Consider the following 17,610-nt stretch of genomic DNA (forward strand, 5'->3'; position numbering starts at 1 on the left):
TCCTGATCTGTTCGGTGGTAGCAGATCGGATTTGCCTGGTGGTGGCGCATTGGAGTTCCTAATCTGTTCGGTGGTAGCAGATCAGATTTGCCCGGTGGTGGCGCATTGGAGTTCCTGATCTGTTTGGTGGCAGCAGATCAGACTTGCCCAGTGGTGGCTCATTGAAGACTTATTCATCAGAGGATCAGAAATTTTATCAGTCCAATATGAATAACAGTGATGAGTACTCTCTTAAGCCAGAAAAGACGTGGTCTATTATCAAGTCAGTAGATTATTTTCTCAGGGAGTAGCGGCTGCTGTTTATTTTGATAGGAATCGCCATCACATCGACTTTCTTTATCCTTCAGCTTGGTTTTTTGGCTTCTAATGTGAATGAAAATGGAAGGTTTGTGCCCGACAAACCTCATCGGGTTGTTTATGAGACTCATGTTTCTCGGTTTGCTCAGTATCATTCGGGTTCGATGGTGAATTCAGGGGCTAAAGTGCCCCTAGGTTTGAAGAGAAATTCCTTGCGAGTTTTCATGATGGGTGGAGCTGGCTTTGTTGGCAGTCATCTACTTGACAGGCTCATGGCAAGAGGCGACAGTGTTATTGTTGTCAACAATTTCTTCATAAGAAGGACGGAGAATATTTTGAATCATTTTGGCAATTCGAGGTTTGAACAGATAAGGCATGATGTTGTGGAACCCTTATTGTTTGAGGTTGATCAGATCTACCATTTGGCTTGCCCTGCTTCCCCTGTGCATTACAAACACAATCCTATGAAGACTATCAAAACTAATGATGTGGGAACCTTGAACATACTCAGACTTGCCAAGCATGTTGGGGCACGTTTTTTGCTTACAAGTACTAGTGCGGTTTATGCAGATCCTCTTGAACATCCTCAAACTGAAGCTTACTGGGGTAATGTTAATCCCATCGAAGTCCACAATTGCTATGATGAGGGTAAGAGAACAGCCGAAACTCTGACTATGGATTATCACAGGGGAGAAAATGTTGAGGTTCGGATTGCTCGAATTTTCAATACATACGGTCCGCGAATGTGCCTTGATGATGGTCAGGTTGTAAGTAATTTTGTTGCTCAGTCTTTGCACAAGGAGCCTTTGACAGTCTATGGAAATGGGAATCAAACACGAAGTTTCCAGTTCGTTTCTGATCTGGTTGAAGGCCTTATGCGACTTATGGAGGGCGAACATGTTGGTCCTTTCAATCCTGGGAATCCTGGGGAATTTACAATGTTAGAACTAGAACATGTTGAAGAAGGAAAGGATGACTCTAACAGTGATTGGCACATTACATTGCTAATGGAAGAAAATAGTGAGGAAGATGAACAGCAGGAGCAGAAACAAGAAGAAGAAGTAACAGGAAATGTAATCAATAATGCAAGCCTAGAAATAGATAGATTTGAGGTAAGTCCCCTACCAAGGAGATCAAGTAGGAATACTCAATTACCTTCTAAATTGAAAAACTATGCATTAATGTCAAAGTTTTTAAACATTGTAGAACCTGCAAATTATGAGGAAGCAAGTAAATCTGATGCATGGAGGGCTGCAATGTATGAGGAAATAGAATCAATAAACAGAAACCATACTTGGGATTTGGTTGAATTGCCTGAAGGTAAAACCCCCATAGGATGCAAATGGCTGTATAAACCAAAAATAAATGCAGATGGGAGTATAGAGAAACTTAAAGCTAGACTGGTAGCAAAGGGTTACTCACAGAAAGAGGGAATAGATTTCGATGACACCTTTGCTCCTGTAGCAAAATTAAACACCATTAGAATGTTAATTTCCTTAGCAACAAAACACAAATGGCAGCTACACCAGCTAGATGTCAAGTCTGCATTTCTGAATGGTGACTTGAAGGAAGAAATTTATTTAGTACAGCCTGAAGGTGTTGTGAAAAAAGGGCAGGAACATCTTGTGTGTAAATTGAAAAAGGTACTTTATGGTTTAAAACAAGCACCCAGGTTGTGGTATGAGAAAATTGACTCATTTTTTGTATAGCATGGCTTTCATAGGAGCTTGAATGATCCAAATCTGTATACCAAGTTTAATAAACAGAGGAAAATTATTTTGATTTCTTTGTATGTAGATGATATGATCATAACAGGGAATGCTAACAATCTGATCAAAGAAATCAGATGTCACAAGTGTTTGAGATGGAAAGACCTTGGAAACCTTCATTATTGCTTGGGATTGGAGGTATGGAAAGACTCTGGACAAACTTTTCTCACTCAAGGGAAGTATGCCAGAAGCTTGCTGGAAAGGTTCAGAATGGAGCAGTGCAGATCAGTAGCAACACCATTACAGCAAAACTTAAAGTTGAGCAGTGACGACGGTACTAAAGAGGTGGATGCTACCATGTACAGACAACTAGTTGGCAGTTTGATATATCTGACTACAACTAGACCAGATTTGGCATATTCTGTTAGTGTGTTGAGCCAGTTCATGTCAAAACCACTCAAAAGTCACTGGGTCGCAGCAAAAAGTGTGTTGAGGTATCTTAGTGGTACTAGTAATTATGGCATTTTGTACATTGACACTTCTGATGTTATTCTAGCAAGTTTTTCAAATTCCGATTGGGCAGGTAACTTGGATGATCGAAGATCTATCACAAGTTACGCATTCAACATTGGATCCGGGGTCATAGCATGGAGCAACAAAAAAAAAAAAGCAGAGCACTATAGCTCTATCTTCATGTGAAGCTGAGTACCAAGCATTGTGTGCAGCCACATGTGAAGCTATCTGGTTGAGAAGACTTCTCAACAATGCAGGAGAAGAGCAGAAAGAATCAACTGTTATCAAAACTGACAACCAGAGTACCATCAAGCTTGCATACAATCCAGTCTTTCATAAAAATACCAAGCATATCGATACTCAGGTTCATTTTGTTGGAGAGAAACAACAGTCAAAAGAGATATGTGTTGAATATTGTAAAACTTGTGATAACATGGCTGATATTTTTACTAAGCCTCTTGGGCATGTAAAGTTTGAATTGTTTAGAGGGATGCTAAGAGTTCAGGATAATCCTTTCTCCATTAAGGGGGGGAGTTGAAAATAATTAATATTATTTTGTATTAATGGAGAAATGGTTACACAAGTTGTAACGTATCTCCTTAGTTTAGGATTTGTTCTTAGAGTTTAGGAGTTTGGTTGCAACTTCCTGATTTCTATAATGTACTTAATGATGTAATTACTCATTTGATGAATGTAGAGTGTACGGAGAGAGTTCTCTTTGTTTGAGTGCAGTCTCCAGGTGCAGTACTCACCTATGAGTTGCAACTCCTTCTTTTTCAGTTCAAGTCTGATTTTTATCTGAACATTACTATCAGCAAAAGTATCTTAAATTAGTTAAGTCATTGATTATTAATTTATTATTTGACTAAAAGTCAAATAACATTATAAAAAATATTTATTTTTTTAAATATTTTATTAATATTTATTTGTTAAAATATTTTATTTTGTTTCTCTGACATTTCATTGCTATTATCTTATTTTGCAATGACTTTTTTGTAATGCAATGTATGCTTGTTGTCAAATTAGTACTAAGAGTAAGTTTTGATGGAAAAGCTAGGAAACAAATAAATCATATTCTATCGGGCTGTATTGAGCGGCAGCTGTATATGCCCACCGTTAGATTTTGCATTTTAGCCTTGGCAAAATCGAACGGACTCCGCTCAATTAAAGTCTGATAGCATAAGATTTATTTGTTGCTGAAAAGCTCTATTGTTGTCATACTAATACTCACAATGAATTTGGTTAGAAAAGTTGCAATGATTTTTTTTTTAATGCAATGTACCCTTGTTATCAGATTAGCAATGAGAGTAAGTTTTGATGGAAAAGCCGTATTGTTGTCATACTAACACTAACACTGAGTTTGGTTGGAAAAGTTGCATGTATGAACCAGGCGAATATAAAGCTCATTAATTGTATGTCAAATTTTAGAGGAGTTTGTTATGACGTCACAAATTGGTTAATGAAAGTATTTATGGAAATATTTCATGCTATGTGAGAGACTATTAAGACATTATTATTGTTATTGGGTAGCATTGAACAATATGGAATAACAAATAACTAAATACCAATTAGTAAAACCTAAATTAATGAAAATTAACACTAATTTAATGTTAAAGTTTACTATTTTTACTTTAATTTTTATGAACATTATTTTCCAATAAAAAAAACACAACTAAAATTGAATTAACACTCGAAATAAATTTATGTGGTAACTTTGTGAAATTTTGACAAAGTTGCTAAATGACGTCACAAATTGTTGTCAGATTAGTACTGAGAGTAAGTTTTGATGGAAAAGCTCTATTGTTGTCATACTAATAGTGACACTGAGTTTGGTTGGAAAAGCTCCACGTATTGAACCCACCAGGTGAATATAAAGCCCATTAATTCTATGTTGTACTTGCAACCTGTATGTGAATTTTTGAAGGAGTTTGTTAATGACGTCACAAATTGTTGTCAGATTAGTACTCAGTTTTGATGGAAAAGCTCTATTGTTGTCATACTAATAGTGATACTGAGTATAAAGCCCATTAATTGTATGTTGCAACTTGTATGTGAAATTTTGAAAGAGTTTGTTAATGACGTCACAAATTGTTTTCAGATTAGTACTGAGAATAAGTTTGGCTAGAAAAGCTCTATTGTTGTCCTGACTCATAAATAAATGTGTTTATTATTTCACTGTACAATAGTGCATTGGATAGAACCCCGAAAATGTGCGTTTATTATTGCATAGAAAAATTGCAATAAATATGTTTAGATTATTGTTGTATATATATGAAGTCATTTAAAAGACTAAATAAATTCATTGAAATCTCTTTTAAATATGTCCATCAAAATATAAGGTAAACCATACATTTCAATAGGATTTTGGAACCTACCTTACTCTTAAATAATAGTTCCAGCTTTTCCATGATTTGATTGCAAGGTTTTAGGACGAATAATGTTCCGTAATCACTATTTCTATGGTGGTTGTTTGAACTCTTCATAGTAAGTTTAAAGAGCATATTTAGTTATGGATTACTTAAATTAATTATGGGTGAAATTATTTGTTTAGTAAATCACAAAAGGATAATCTTTTAGTTAAACAAAGTTTTTTTTGTGGTAAAAGAAAAAATGCTTTTATTTATATGGAGCTATGATTTATTGAAAATTATATTAAGTATTTCTATCATGTCATGTTAAATTACAACTAATTATATATTTTCACTAATTTTATTTTTGTTAAATTAAAAATTGTTTTCTTTAACTATAATATTTTCATAATTATTTAATTTGTTGTTAAATTTATTTATTTATTTTTTTCTAATTTTTCGTTTCTGTTTTATAATATTCAACTACAATTAATTAATGTTTTCATATGTTCAATCAATCAAAAATTTATAATTTAATTTTTAAATAAAGAAATGTTTTTTTTAATTACAATATTTTTATAATTATTTAATAAATTGCAAAACAATATAATAAGCTATAGAAAATCTAACCCATTTTTAAAATCCAACTATAACTAATGAAAGTGTTCATAGAAATATGCCATGCTATGTGAGGAATTAATAAGACATTATTATTGTTGTTGGGTAGCATTGAATTCTCCACAAAAGCGGAATTACAAATAACAAAATACCTCAATTTACCAATTAGAAAAACCTAAATTAACCAAATTCTAAACATTAATGCTAACTTGAATTCAATATTTTTACTTTAATTTAGCTATATTTAAACTAAGCCGCAAGACCAACTACTATGTAAAAATGTTGGATTCAAGTTAGTGTTAAAGTTTACTATTTTTACTTTAATTTTTATGAACAATATTTTCATATAGAGAAAACACACACAAGTGAAATTGAATTAACACTCAAAATAAATTACAATATATAGGAATACTTTGACACAATCAACTCCTAAAAACAAGGATTAGATAAATTATTTGGGCTAAACCTAGATTTTTTCTAGCACTGATTTGCTTGAACTTCTAAGTACTTTAGTTTCTCAATTATTCCTAACACACCCCCTTAGAAATGAATTTTCTACAACACATAACTTGTTTCTACAAATTTCAAAATTAGCCTTTCCAACAAGCAAATAAGTTGGCCACATTTTCATTTGTACTACAATAGGATAAGCCAATTTATTTAAATTCACCTTTCCAACAAGAAAATAAGTTGGCCACATTTTCATTTGTATTGCAATATGCTAAGCCAATTTATTTTGATTGTGTCTTTTCTTGTACAAAATAATGTTGTGTTTCAATATGCTTTGACTTGGTTTGATACATTATGTTACTTTCAAATGTGATGAAAATTTGTTTATCACATTTGATAATTGTTACCATACTAGTTGATTTTCTCCAACATGTGTAGAAATGACAATAAATTTGTATTTGCTAATGAAATCTAAGTGAAAACAATAAACACAAATTTCTTCTACTCAATTTGTGGAAGGGAAAACATACAATAGAAACATATGCAATAACATGCAACCATCAAAATAAAAGGAACACAATGATTTTATAAGGGAATCCAACTGTGAAAAAACCCTCCGCAACTATGCATTAATTTACATGAGAATATCGATCAACTACAATGACTGGTTCAAACATGAAGCACACCCTACATTAATTTACATGAGAATATGGACCAAATACAATGACTGCTTCACATGAAGCACACCCTGCACACGTGCTTTGACTAACAGTTAACCAAAATAGTCCTCAACCTTCCTCCTATCTCCTTGCACAATCCTTGATGAAATTAGCCCCTAAAAAATAGGAGAATTCCCTTGTTTGAAGCACACCCTACATTAATTTACATGAGAATATGGATCAAATACAATGACTGCTTCACATGAAGCACACCTTGCACACGTGCTTTCACCAACACTTAACCAAAATAGTCCTCAACCTTCCTCCTATCTCCTTGCACAATCCTTGAGGAAATTAGCCCCTAAAAAATAGGAGAATTCCCTATTTCCTTGTGCAAATCCTCAAGAAATTGACCACCTACTCTGATGCAAATTAAGTACACTCAACTAGTATAAAATTGACAATTACAATTTGCCTTTTCCTCCACTCCAAGTAGGAAATTCAAATTCCATGCATGACTAGGGCTATTTTTAGTAAATTGATGAGTTAACAGAGAGATCCTTGAGTTAACAACAATTCTACTACTCAAGTGAACTCCTAGTGACTCTATTTTAGACTAGAGCTCAGAGTTTAACTAATAATAACTCCACTAGACTACTAGATCTTAGCAATCAAGTCATGCATAACTCTACTTCTAACATACAAACTTGAATTTACTGATTTAACTAGGAGACAAATCCACCTAGTTTCATTAGTTTCCTTGATTATAGCACAATTTACTATTTTTAGCAGTATTTCAGGTCATGAACTTCTAGAGTTGTTTTGACCCCTAAATGATGTTCTTTTAGTTCAGCAACAAGCTTGTACCTACCTACTTGCCACCAATATTGTAGTATGCCCAAAATGAAGATCATATGAGAGTTACGACCTCGGGAAGTTGGTTGTCCAACTAACCCCAATGTGGCCCATAAACTCTTGGTGTTCCATCTCCTAGGGTTAAGGTTTTGCTTATTTAGAGTGTCCCTTTGTTGTTCAATAATAAAAAGGCCCTCGAGCCTTATTGTAATACATTTCAAAAAAAATGTAATCACCACATCTCACATGAGCTACTTATTAACTATTTTAACTATTTCTACATGTAAACAATTTTAACTATTTTGTTATTAATGAATTGAACTTCTTTTTGTTATATCTCTATGTTTCTTTATATTTGTTGCACCAAGAGTGTATTATACCACTAAATATGAAACTAATGTGTAAACATAAAATTAAACATATGTCCCATAAATACAAATAAAATAGTAAAAATAATTTTTTCCAAACAAATTAATATCTACCTAAAAAAATCTAAATATATATGTTAACCTAAACAAAATGCTAAAAAATCATATAAATAAAGAATTAAACGCCGATTTACACAGAAATTACAATTTCTCATTGAATTCGCGATGCTTCGATTTGATCTTCTTTGTTTTCGCTGCCTTCGTATCTCTTTGTTTTCGCTTCCTTCGTGCTCGCTCCACGTTCATATAAATAAAAAAACTAAGATTCAATTTACCACAATTATGAGAAATAATGCAAACCCAAAATTATAATTGTAAAGAAGAAAAGAAGAAAATATAATTATATAATCAATATGATTTATTTTATTATTTTTAATATAATTAATATTTACTGAAATGAAAAGTGGGTTATATATATATATATATAAATAATTTTAGAACAACATTTAGAATTTTTTAAATCTTTTTGTTGAAGAATGAGGTCTATAGGCTACATAGGCATGTCTATGGTCATGTGCAAGAGGTAGATATGATCAAGCTAGGGTTAGTAGAAGGTGTTGATGAGGCCACTTAGCTCTACATATTCAATAACTTATTTTTTCTCATGAACTTTGAGCTCGATATTTAACAACTTATATGTTGGTACCATGAACTTTATGGTAGGGTTTTAGTGGAATCTCAAATTTAAATTATGATTTTAAATTTGAATTCTCATTTCTACACAATGGAATTACCTCAAAAGTTTATTCAAGATACAAAATTTATTAATAAAATAATATTTAAATAATAAAATATTTAAATACAATAAATAAATTTTAACAACTCTCTAAATTTTAGAATAGTTATATAACATTTTTTTGAAACTCATATTAAAAATTAAAAGTAATTTGGTTTAGAATGAATTTTATAACTTTTTAGATGGAGTGGCCTTTTACTTTAACGACTTTTGTGAGAAGTAAATTGAAACTTAGAGTTAGCTTGTTAGATAAAATGGGTTGGAAAGAAATAAAGTTACGTGTTGGTAAACTATTAAATAAATTCCCAAGGAATTCCAATTTGACTTACTATTTTGTAAGTTTAGCGATTCAAAAGATTAAGCTATACACAATATAAGTGTCTAATGGATTTTTCAACGCATCTATTCCAATTATGAACTTTCTATTTTAAATAAAGAGAACTGCAACAAAGATATTATGATTTTTTCAATATCTATCCCAACTTAAATATAGTGAATATATAGTACAAAGACTGAATGTTTTTTTAATTTAAATAAAGACAATTGCAACAGAAATATTATGAATTTTTCAATTTCTATCCCAACTTAAATACAATGAATATAAACTATAAAGATTTAAATAATTAAAGTAATTGTTCACTCATAATTTAAATTTCAAATATTGTATAACTTTTAGAATTTTACAGTTTTATACATGATAGTGCCTGGAATAAATTAATCTTTTATAAATATAATATGAAATTTTACAAAATGAATAAATCTTGATTAGAAAATTAATTTTGTAAGATATATAAACTAGAATTAAAATGTCCCTAAACTACATCATTTCAATTGATAGTTTAATTTTAATTTTAATTGAAAATTATGATTTCTCATTTATAATTTTTTCTTAACCCATCCAAAATTTAATCAATATAAAACATTGAAGCACATTGCATACAACAATATATTCAAAATATTTATTAGAGGAAATTATATATTTATAAATATTCAAAACAAATTGTCTCTCAAAAATTTTCATCAAAATGCTATCCAAGATCTATTTTTAAGATATATAGAAAATGGAGATGTGATAAAATAAAAATAAAAACTATTTATTTTACAAAAATGGTTTTGAAGGAAATAAATTATTTCAAACATTTACAAAGAAACAAATTATTTGGGGAGTAAATTATTAAAATATTTTTCAAGGTAGATTTAATAATACCTAGAGTAACACTATTAAGAATTAATTAATTATCAAAAGTTGTGGTACCTGGAATTAAATAAAATAAATGTGTAGAGTAATCCTCTTGCAAACTACAAATTAATTATTGACATGATTGTTTCCCTTTTTCATTAACTAATAACTAATAACTAACATAGTATTACATATCTTCAAAATATTTATTAGACTAAAAGATATATTTATAAATATTCAAAACAATTACATATATCCAAAATTACTAACCCACAATTGCACACAACAACATATTCAAAATATTTATTAGAGGAACAAATATCTTTATAAACATTCAAAATATTGCCTTTCAAAAATTTTCATCAAAATGCTATTCAAAAACCATTTTTAAGATCTATATAAAATGGAGATGTGATAATTGTTTAGAAAAACAAATAAGCTAGAGAATTTGTAAAGCTCAACTCATTTAAAAATTAAAATATACATTATTTCTTGATTTTTCAAAACAATCCATTCATAAAACGATCATTAAAATATTTTTGATGAAAATAAATTATTTAATAAATTTGCAAAGGAACAAATTATTTCATTACTAATATTGAGATAGTAAATTATTAAAAATATTCTTCAATATATATTTAGTAGTACTTCTTGGGATACTATTAATAATTAATTAGTTGTCAAAAATATACCTCTAATTAAATAAAATAGATGTGCAAAAAAAACAAATTATTTCAAGAGTAAACTTGAGATAGTAAATTGTTAAAAATACTCTTCAAGATACTTACTTTTAGTAATATTTGGACAGACACTATTAAAAATGCATTAGCTTGCCATAAGTGGAATTAAATGAAATAGATGTGCAAAATCAATCGTCGTGCAATCTACAAATTAATTATTGACAAGATTGTTTCTTCGTCAACAACCAATTACTAATAGAAAATTGCATATACATATAGAAATACAACAAAACAAGTCTAACATGCACAAACATTACTATCCAAATCCATACACAGAAACACACAAACCTCTCAAAGCATCCAAGCATAGACTTACAAACCATTCAACCCATCCAACATAAACTAAATTAAAGAAGCCAATGCTATGGTGAGGTCACCAAAGAAAGCATAATGTAAAGCCACCACAAAGTTTTTTAACAAGGAAAAAGTAAAACATGTTGTAGATCCACCACAAAACTTTTTAACAATAGCAAAATGAAGGAAAAACAAAAACTTTTCATCAAGTTCTACACTCCAAAGAGAAGGTCACCTCCACGGATTTGATCTCTCTTAACTCATGATAAATCTAGTGTTAGATAGATGTATGTTGGTGTTTAACTTGGAATCTATCATGTACTATGAGGGATCAAATCTCTTGAAGTGCAAACTTTTACTCAGAATTCTACACTCCAAAAAAAAAGCCACCTTCAAAGATTAAATCCCTCTTCATACATGATAAATCCAAAACTAAATAAATCTACACCAATAAACAATAAATAAAATTCAAACATAAGCCAACTTCTATGACATAACTATTATTTCATTCTCTATTCGTTATCAAACATGAATATTATCTTGATTATCTATTTACCATGTAATCTACAATATAATTACCCTGGTAAAGTTTTCATTTTCTATTATTTAGTTATTGTGTAACCTAGATTCATTCTCTATTATCAAGTTATTGCATAACCTGGATTCATTCTCTATTATCAAGTTAGTGTGTAACCTGGAATGTAAAAATTATAAAAGTTTTGAACCCAACTAACCTAACACATCAACACATTTCATAGAAGTTTAGACCTTTAATACGTACGTAACTACTTAGTCTGTAATTTGGACCATGAGTACACCACTAAAACCAAATCCAAGTGGCAAATCCACGTCGCTAAAGTCACTATAGTAACCACACTTATCCAAGCAAACTCCGAGAGATAACAAGCCTCAAAGCTAAAGCACATAAGAAGCCGCTAACAATTGCCCAACTCAGTAGAAATTGATGTTGCCTGTCTAATTGAAAGGCTTTTACCCGCGGCAGGCCGTCATCAGACATTGGGTAAGCCGTTGATTATTAATTTGTTATTTTGCTAAAAATTAAATAACATTATCTAAAATTAACATTATAAAAAATAAAAAATATTTTATTTTATTTTATTTCTATTTCATTTTGAACTTATTTTGGAATGTTTTTTTTGTTAATGCAATGTATTATTGTCGTCAGATGAGTGGCATTTCTTTGTTTTCTTTGTTAATGCAATGGAAAAGTTCTATTGTTGTCATGTTAATACTGACAGTGAGTTTGGTTGGAAAAGCTCCATGTATGAACCCAGGTAATATAAAGCCCATTAATTGTATGTGGAATTTTAAACGTGTTGTTTAATGATCTGCAAATTTGTTTGGGAATATTATTTTTTTATTGGAATTTGGTTTAAAAAATTGAATATTTGATTTTTTTTTAAGTAAAAATAGATAAAAGACCATAAAAAAAAATTGAAACATTTTATGTTTGATGACTATAGTTTAGATTTTCAAAAATTTTTATACCAAATTATCATAGTCTTATAAAAATTCACATTATTTCCTAAACTAATTTATAAGCTTTTTTTTTTAGGAATGAATGTATTCAAAATATTAATTGTACTCTGCCAAATTGAATGAAAATAAATGGCCGCTCTGGGATGTAAAAATATGAAACAGGCTCTCCTACTTTATACTACGTGACATGTAATTCATTACAATAGAGAGCATGGCAAGTACGCCAAGTACGTTTCTCAAATTTATTGTTATTGATTCACATTTCATTTACTTTGACTTTACCGGAACGAACTTGAGCTCATGAGTTCCACATTGACAGATATACTGTATTTTATTTAGAGTTGATTTATACAAGTGACCCAAATTATCAATCTCATTTTTTTTATGTAAGTTATGGATATTATGTGATGCTAGAAGGGGCTGGTGAAAAATCAACATTGACTTACAAGGAACTGATTGAAAAATCAACAGGAACCTCATGCAGCACATTGCAGATGGCATCAATCTGCTTGGATTAGTAAAATCAACAGGAACCTCATGCAGCACATTGCAGATGGCATCAATCTGCTTGGATTAGTAGGATAGTAAAAATTAGATTGTATTATTTTTACGTTTAAAAATTTAGTGATGGAAAAATCTACAAAAAGCTCATGGAGCACATTGTAGATTATATCAATCTACTTGGATTAGTAAGAGAGTAAAAATTAGACACTATTATTTTTGTTTTTAAGGATTTGGTAACACCTAGAAAAAAAAATATGTATGGTACTTTCCGAACGTTGATGGTTTATAATGTAAAGTGACCTCAACTCCGATAGTTGTTTATAATGAGATTTTTTGGAAGCCTTTTCGGTGGGTTTTCTGGTCAAAATCCCGCAGCAATTTATTGGAATCGCAAGTTTGATAGCTAGTTTCTGCACAATCAAAGCGTCGCAGGGGTTTTTCAGGGTGCTGAATCCAAATATGCAGTTAAAAAACCATTTTAACTGCAAAAAATCAAGATTTAACCTCAATTTCTTCCGCCGGATTCCGTCACCGAAATCTCCAAAAAATCGCATTATAGACAACTCTTTTATAATGTAAAGTGACCTCAACACATGGGCATTTAATTACATTTATATCTTCACAACCCATACAACTCACTAGTGATTTCCAATATCAGTTTAATACAAGACCAACGGATTTACATCATCATTTTCTACCAAAGTGAGGTTGATGATGGGTAGAAATAAATGTATTTATTATTGCAGTATACAATATTATATTTGATGGAATGCAGAAATGTGTGTTTATTAGTATAGGGAAAGAAAGAAGCAAGTTGCAATAGATATGTTTATATGATAAACAAGGTATTTATTAGTTATTAATACTCAGGACACTATACCCTGAGCATATATTGCCTGGCTTATTTATGATTGGATAGATTAATAAATATTGGTTATCAGGTGGGCATTAATGAATGTTAGATATCATTTTGGGATTCAACTGCGTTAAGTAAGTCATTCACCTATGACCATTTCCATGAGAGGTAGTCGTAACTGACTAATTTCTCATGATTTTTTGAATAGTTCACTTAGCACTCATTGCATCGGGTGATGCTCACAGAGGTGAAGAAGTGGGATTAAAACTAGTGAAATGTGGAGAACGAATCACATAGCATCAATCATCACTTCCGGGGCTTGCACCCAGTAACCAGGACTTGGTCACCCATCCCAGAACTCCTCTGGCTCAAGCGCGCTTAACTGTGGAGTTTTTCCCTATTAATGAATGTGTTTATTAATTTATCATAAATGAATGTGTTTATTATTGCAATATATACTGCCCCACCTATTTATCACGAAATAGATTGATAAATATTGGTTGTCGGTGAGCAAAAATAAATGTGTTTATTATTGCATTATACAATAATAATTTGATGGAACGCTGAAAATATGGGTTTATTATTGTTGGGAAAGAAGCTAGCTGCAATAGATATGATTATATTATTGTTGTATATAAGGTAATTTAAAACATAGTAAATCCACTGAAATCTTTTTTTAAATGTCCATCAAAATATAAGATAAACCATACATTTCAATAGGATTTTGGAACTCATACTTTACTCTTAAATAATAGTTCCGCCTTTTCAATGATTTGATTGCAAGGTTTTACGATGAATGACGGTAATCACTATTTCTGTGATTGTTTGAACTCTTCAGGGTAAGCTTAAAGAGCATGCTTAGTATGGTAGGTTAGTTATCTATTAGTAAAATTAATTTGGGGTGAAATTAGTTGTTTGGTAAATTAGAGAGGGATAACGTTTTAGTATTTGGGGTGAAATTAGTTGTTTGGTAAATTAGAGAGGGATAACGTTTTAGTTAGAAATTCATGTCTATGATTTATTGACAATTATATTATTTATTTCTATTTTGTCATATTAAATTAAGTTAATTGCGTATTTTTACTAATTTTATTTTTGTTAAATTACAAATTGTTTTTTTTAACTATAATATTTTTATAATTATTTAATTTTTTCTTAATTTTTTTTGTTTCTATCATATAATAATCAACCCTAATTTTTTCTTTTTCTTTTCTTTTTTTTTTTCTTTCTTTCTTCTTTTTTTTTTTTTTTTTTTTCTTTTTTTTTTTTTCTTTTCTCAGAAAGAAAAAGCTATATTGTGTTATATTGAGTCTGTATAAACAGTTCCAGATGGTACATATTATGCATATAAGAGATGCATCCGACAAAAACCAGAGGAGAGCTTCTTCTGATCAGATTGCCAAAAAACTCGGAGATACACAGATGCAAGGACACCACCAGCGCCAGCTGGGAGAATAATGAGTGATAGATGAAGCCATAACATATTCCGACAGATACCAAGAAAATAAAAAATCAAAATGGAGAAACCAGAAATAGATCATAAGGACAGATAGAATGAGAGCTAAAAACCCAGAATGCAGAAGTCCTGAATGGAAAAGGACTCCTCGCCAGCTGAAACCTTCAATGACCATGAGCCTGTTCCGAGATGAAGGCCCTCCTTTGACAAGCAATCTGCTTTCTGGTTCCTGGCTCGGTAGACGTGCTGAATGGAACTCCCTCCCATTTGAACCTAAAAAAGCATAATTCTATCCATCCAGCATGCGAGGTGGGGGCACCTGATGAGGCTTTTACCATTGACATGATCGACCATAGATTTTGAGTCCCCAAAGATTGAGATAGGATGGATCCGCGAGTGCCTTTGCCTCCGCCAAGATGTTTGTACCCTTACTTGCGTTCCAGGACAGGTTGTAATGTAGATTATCATCCATAATAATGACCACCCCACAACCGAATGATTTTTGTTGGGCAGCACCGTCAAAAAAGGCCCTCGGGGTCCTAAGGGAAGAATCTGTCAACCCACTTCTGTTGACATTTTTCAGTTTTGGAAGCTTTTTGGGGACAGAGTCATATATGAGAACTATGTGATGTAATATATCCATGAGCGGCTCCTTTGCTTCATTGAAGATTTTATTATTCCTTCACCTCCAAGCACACCATAAAGCAATTATAATGATCGATCTCCATGATTCTCTTTGCCTACTCCACCAATCAAAAGTAGCGGGGGTAGATGCATGCGATAGAAGAGGGAAACCATATAGAAATGCCAGATCCCGCCATATTTGCTGAATAGAGTTGCACTGGAAGAACATGTGAAGATTGGACTCCTCTTCTAATTCACACATTTGGCATCTACTCGGCCCATGCCACTTTCTTTTCCTCAAATTCTCCCAGGACAGATTTTTATTATAAAACACCAGCCATGAGAAGTATATGAATTTTGGGGCGCAACCTGCTTTCCAAAACGCTGATGGGAAAGTGGGATAAGAGAGCATAGAATTTGAGCCGATCATATCAGCATATATATCCTTTACGCATACCTGAATATTAGCATTAGATAGATTCCAGACCAAAAAGTCCTGTGGCATGGACCTGAGAAAACCGCGGCTTCTCAGAACGTTCCTGACCGAGTCCCATTGGCTCAACAATGACTCCGACAAACCAAGCTCAGCGGCCGATTTCCATATAGGGAAGGGGCCTTGCCAACCTGAAATCAACTTATCCCACGTGAAGAAGCCTTTGTCGTGGAGGAAAAATAGAATCCTGTGGGGAATTGATATGATCTCATGCCCGCTCATGATGGGATCAATTCCGATGAGGATTCTATTGCCGGACTGAAAGCACCATTTCAGGTTCCTTAAAAATACTTCTCTATTTTGCGGAGACTGTTCCAGATGGCAGAGCCGCACTTAGCCCCAATCCTTCCTAAACGTAACCAGTATTCCATTCGTTTTCCTCACATGTATTTCATCGTAATGGTATAGCTCCAAGGTCCTTCCCCGTAGATTCCCCTCCACAAGGATTTGCACAGGGGTGCGTTCCCGAAGGTCCTCAAATCCAATAAGCCCCAACCACCAGAAGACTTTGGTCTGGAAATCTTCTCCAAAGAGGCGAGATGATATTTTCCTTGAGCTGAATTGTCGCCCCAATGAAATTTGCAGTGATCTTGTTCATTTTCTGAATGATGCTCGCCAGGAGGAAGAAAATGTGAGCCCAATATTCAACAAGTTGCAGGAGTACTGCTTGAGTTAGGAAGATTCTTCCAGCCAGAGATAGACATTTATATTCCCAAGCGGATATCTTTTTATAATATCTATCAATGAGCCATTTCCAGTCATCTTTAGAATAACCCTTTGCCTTTAGGTGGAAACCCAAATATTTTACTCCATTCCTGATAGACCTTATATTGACTCCAAACAACTCAGAAATCCATTCCACCAATTCCATATTGGTGTCGTTGTGGTATAGAATGGATTTGGACTTGTTTATTTGTAAACCAGTGGCCCTTTGAAACCTGTAAAGAATGTCGTGTAGACGTCTCCACGTAATCCTGCACAGCATTGCAAAAATAAGCACATCATCAACAAATAAATTGTGTGAAACGAAATTGTTCCGGCATATCTTCACGGGCCTGCATGTGTTCTCTGAAACAACCTTTTTGATATGAAGGCTCAAAGAGTTCATTGCAAGGATGAACAACAGTGGCGATAAGGGGCATCCTTATCAAAGTCCCCTTTCTGCTAAGAAAAAAGGGGTAGGGATCCCGTTAATAATGACCACATAATTCACGTTCTCAATGCATGCCATAATCCAATTAATGACATTTGAATTCAGACCAATTTTTGCTAATAGACACGTGATAAAACCCCAATCTAAACAGTCAAAAGCTCTTTGCAAATCTATTTTCAGAATGGCCACTTCAGATC

At 32.2% G+C, this 17,610-nt stretch overlaps 1 pseudogene; it reads left to right on the forward strand.

Moving 5' to 3' along the window:
* Positions 1 to 446: 446 nt before the first annotated feature.
* LOC149143783 (UDP-glucuronic acid decarboxylase 2 pseudogene) lies at positions 447 to 15,145 on the forward strand (annotated as a pseudogene).
* The last annotated feature ends 2,465 nt before the right edge of the window (positions 15,146 to 17,610 follow it).

Source organism: Pinus tabuliformis, chromosome X (genome assembly GCF_031772625.1).
Source record: "Pinus tabuliformis cultivar Carrire ecotype Pingquan chromosome X, CPIR1, whole genome shotgun sequence".
NCBI lineage: Eukaryota > Viridiplantae > Streptophyta > Pinopsida > Pinales > Pinaceae > Pinus > Pinus tabuliformis.